Source organism: Oryx dammah, unplaced genomic scaffold (assembly GCF_014754425.2).
Source record: "Oryx dammah isolate SB20612 unplaced genomic scaffold, SCBI_Odam_1.1 HiC_scaffold_24, whole genome shotgun sequence".
NCBI classification, from domain to species: Eukaryota; Metazoa; Chordata; class Mammalia; order Artiodactyla; family Bovidae; genus Oryx; species Oryx dammah.
In genome coordinates this window covers 8,747,621-8,752,629 of record NW_024070208.1, presented here as the reverse complement: position 1 = coordinate 8,752,629, position 5,009 = coordinate 8,747,621, and the positions used below count along the sequence as shown (strand labels likewise).

Genomic DNA, 5,009 nt, shown 5'->3' with positions numbered 1-5,009 from the left:
TCTACTATTCTTAATGCTTTGGCCTTTTGTTCTTTTGCAACTGCTCAGCATATGACTTCTAAAGATCTAGAATCATACTCATTTTCAGGGCAGAAGGAAAAGGAAAAATCAGCACTCTATCATTTATAAGGAAGCAAATACCTTCTCAAGACTAACATATACTTCCATGGAGATACTGGTGAGATTTTTGTCACACAACAATTCCTAATTATAAGTAAACCTAAACAAATGAGTGACATTTCCAGCTTCTTGTTTATTGTGAAAATAAGCAAAGATAAAGTGCTGAATGCTAAGAAAATCTGCAACAGCCATGTAATAGAAAAATATTAGCAGAACGGGAAAATAACAGCTGGAAAAAATAGAAAATGAATATCTTAACTATAAAAGGACTTCTGCACAACATTGTAAATTAGCTATTCACTTCAGTTCAGTTTAGTCGCTCAGTCATGTTCAACACTTTGCGACCCCATGGACTGCAGCACAACAGGCCTCCCTGTCCATCACCAACTCGTGGAGTTTACTCACACTCATGTTCATTGTCAGTGATGCCATCCAACCATTGCATCCTCTGTCGTCCCCTTCTCCTCCTGCCTTCAATCTTTCCCAGCATCAGGGTCTTTTCAAATGAATCAGTTCTTCTCATCAGGAGGCCAAAGTATTGGTGTTTCAGCTCCAACATCAGTCCTTCCAATGAATATTCGGGACTGATTTCCCTTAAGATGGACTGGTTGGATCTCCTTGCAGTCCAAGGGAATCTCAAGAGTCTTTTCCAACTCCACAGTTCAAAAGTATCAATTCTCCAGTGTTCAGCTTTCTTTATAGTCCAACTCTCACATCCATACATGATTACTAGAAAAACCATGGCCTTGACTAGGTGGACTTTGGTTGGCAAAGTAAAGTCTCTGCTTTTTAATATGCCATCTAGGTTGGTCATAACTTTTCTTCCAAGGAGTAAGCATCTTTTAATTTCATGGCTGCAGTCACCATCCTCAGTGATTTTGGAACCAAAAAAAAAAAAAAAACCCACAAAGTTTGACACTGTTTCCACTGTTTTCCCATCTATTCAACATGAAGTGATGGGACTGGATGTCATGATGTTAGTTTTCTGGATGTTGAATTTTAAGCCAGCTTTTTCACTCTCCTCTTTCACTTTCATCAAGAGGCTCTTTAGTTCTTTGCTTTCTGCCATAACGGTGGTGTCATCTTTTTATCTGAGGTTACTGATATTTCTCCCAGCAATCTTAATTCCTGCTTGTGCTTCATCCAACCCAGTTTTTTACGATGTACTTAGCACATAAGTTGAATAAGCAGAGTGACAATATACAGCCTTAATGTACTCCTTTCCCTATTTGGAACCAGTCTGTTGTTCCATGGCCAGTTCTGACTGTTGCTTCCTGACCTATAGTTAGTAAAATAAATTTTAAAAAGAACTTCTGAACACTTTTTTCTATTGGAAAAAAGGATAACATTTCTCAAAAAGACTTGTATGTGGAATTCTAGTTAATATGTTTCACATGCATAACATGCTATTCAAAAATTGGTATTATTTTGGAAATTTAGAAAAATTTTGAGGGCAGTCACTAAGTTACAGTAGCCAAACAACTTCCAGTTCAAAATGATCAGTCTTTTTCAACAGTGATGGTTAGTTGCATTCAACACTACACTTTCTGAACTCTTAGATTTGGGTCAGGATCTTTATTTCTTTCACTTTCTAGATATCATACTTTATGTTTTATATGTTCCTTGAATTATTTCATGCTTATTCATTGTTTTCTCATCAGTAACGTTGATTCCTTGTAGAAGTTCTTTTATCATTTATGCCTAAAATTTTCTTTCATGCTCCTAAGACACTTTATTAATCTGTCAGCAACTGAAGAAGTGAATGATTTAATTAATGAGCAATTCTGACATGATACAGCATATTTTAATTAATTTATATGGGAGCAATGGAGTTTGAAAAGCATGTTTCCATTATCCAAAGAAACATGAAATAATGATACAAAATCCAAGGAATAAACACATATTATATTTTATGTATTAAATTACCTGACAGATGGTAAGTTATAAATAATTTTTGACTTGCTACCAAGATGTGTATGTGTATGTGTGTGTACTCAGTCATATCTGATTCTTTGCAACCCCATAGACTGTAGCCCTTCAGGATCCTTTGTCCATAAAATTTTCCAGATAACAATATTGGATCTGGTTGCCATTTCCTACTCCAGGGGATCTTCCGGACCCAGGGATCTAACTCGCGTCTCTAGAGTGTCATGCATTGGCAGGTACATTTTTTAATACTAGCACTGCCTGCTACCAGAATACCAGCACACAAATCTGTGCTTCTGGGTCAATGATCAAAAGAAAGTGACCTCAAAGACCACTGCCTGCTTCATGAATTTTTCTGCATATAATGGCCACATAAATTGCCCACCAGTTTGAAATGTCCTATAAGATTTTTATCTCACTGATGTGATCTAATTAGGCTTGCTGTGGCTGCAGTTAGATAAATTGCTTAAGCATATTTTAATATATCTGCTGGTACACTGATAAACCAGATCTCTTAAAAGACAACAAAAATTTTGATTTGCTTTATTTGCCATTTTCTGTGGTAAAAAAAATTCCAGATATAATCAAACTATGAATAATTTAACACTGAGCTTCCCAAAGTGCTGACTATTGAGAAGTGGCTCATTGATGGAGGACACTGGTGGGCTACAGTTGGTGGGGTCACAAAGAGGAGGACAGGACTGAGCAACTAACACCTCCAGTTCCATTTTTCTCCAGTCAGTGCTTGCCAGGTTCAACTCAGACACAGTTGAAGTTCATTAACCGATATGGTCACTTAGACTTCATAAGTTCTACAGGAAACAAGTTAATAAAACTATTCATTTGTAAACACATCCTTTGTTGTTTAATTGTTGGGTCATGTCTCACTCTTTTGCAACCCCATGGGCTATAGTCTTCCAGGCTCTTCTGCAAGAATACTGGAGTGGGTTGCCATTTCCTTCTCCAGTGGACCTTTCCAACTCTGAGATCCAACCTGTCTCCTGCATTGGCAGGAGATTATTTGCCACTGAGCCACCAGGGCAGTCTATGTACTACTTTTTGAAAAAAAAAAATGAACTCCTTAGAGACCAGAATCACAGACATAGAGTGTATGTGGGTTCAGAAGGTGGACCCAGAGCTACAGGAGATTATTTCTAGACCTTGAAACATACTGGAATTCTCTTCTGGATTTTAAAATGTCTGAGAGATGCTAATCACATACTTTCTTCTACTTTCTCTTTTTGTAACAGAAAGTCTACAACTGCTATCTTATGCTTGCTTCATCTCTGTAATTTGAAAGTAACCGATTTGTTTTTGATTCACAAGAATATAGATTAAAAAGGAAATTTGATGCAGGAAGGATCTTAACTGAAATCTCATCTACACATGATTTAAATAACATTTGGAATTTTTTTTTTTTTTACTTTACAATATTGTATTGGTTTTGCCATACATCAACATGAATCCGCCACAGGTGTACACGTGTTCCCTATCCTGAACCCCCTTCCCACCTCCCTCCCCGTACCATCCCTCTGGGTCATCCCAGTGCACCAGCCCCAAGCATCCTGTATCCTGCATCGAACCTGTATGAAAGGGGAAATTAACAAAAACATTTGAAATTTTTAAGCTGATAATGCTTCAATGATATTTTGACTTTTAGTTGATGTTGTAATATAGCACATTTAGGTAATTTTCTGGTTTTATGAATTATTCTAAAGGGGCAGTAATAAAGACAATGTGGCTTTGGTGTCAAATAAATAGGTCATTGAAACAACCACAGAAACAGACCTATATATATAAGGACAACAGATTTTTTGCAAAGATGCAAAGGCAATGCATGGGATATGAATGCAATTTTCTACAAATGATTCTGGATCAATTGAATATTTTATATGAAAATTAAACTTTAACACACACTGTACACTATATTAAAAAAAAAAAAAGACTCTAGGTCATTTCAGAGAGGGCTGATGGAACCAAATCCCAGAGCTCTTAACACTGTGACCAAAGATTGACTTCTTCACTGGATATAGCAGTCACTTGATGGTGTTATGTTTCCTGATGGAGATACAAGTTATTATGTCTATGATTGATGATGTGGAAATGTAAAAATAAATGTAAATGCCTTCCAAGTTTTAAAAAAAAGACTCAAATGTATCACAGACCAAAATATATCACAGATCAAAATGTAAAATATAAATTTTAAATCTTCTAAAATAAGACATAGGAAAACAAAATCTTTTGACTTAAAATATGTGAAGATTTCTTAAATACAAACCGAAAATAAGATCCTGAAAAGTACAAATTGATAAATTGAGCCTCAACAAAATTAAACACTTCTGCTCATGAAAGACACTATTAAGAGAATGATAAAACAAAACACAGATTGGCAAGAAATATTTGAAACTCTTACATTTGATAGAGAATTTCATCCAGAGTGTTTAAATTCTCTCAAAACTCAGTAAAAAAATTAAAAACTCAAGTAAAAATTTAAAAAAAATTGAAAAGATATTTCACCAAAAAGATACAGAGGTGTGTAGGAAGCACATAAAACAGTATTCATCATTACCAGTGACTGTGAGTACATTAAATAATCCACACTAAAATTCTAACACACAGCTATTAGAATGACTAAAATTAATAATAGTAACCATACAATATGTTGGAAAGGACATGGAGAAACTAGATCTGTTGTAAACTGCTGACATAAGTACATGATGGTGGTAGTGTCTGACTAAGTGGTATCTGACTCTTACAATCCCATGGACTGTAGCAGACCAGGCTCCTCTGTCCTGGCAAGAGTACTGGAGTGGGTTACCACTTCCTCTTTCAGGGAATCTTCCAGACCCCGAGGCTGAACCCACGTCTCTTGCCTCTCCTGCATTAGCAGGTGGATTCTTTCCTCTGAGCCACCAGAGAAGACCAAGTACATGATGTGCCTGTGTGCTAAGTCACTTCAGCAG

The 5,009-nt window shown here is 36.3% G+C and overlaps 1 non-coding gene across 1 annotated transcript; it reads left to right on the top strand.

Annotated features, from left to right (window-relative positions):
- The first annotated feature begins 3,995 nt into the window (after positions 1–3,995).
- Positions 3,996–4,121, top strand: LOC120883434. The gene has a single exon (XR_005725788.1). It is a non-coding gene; the product is annotated as a small nucleolar RNA SNORA25 (small nucleolar RNA).
- Positions 4,122–5,009: the final 888 nt, after the last annotated feature.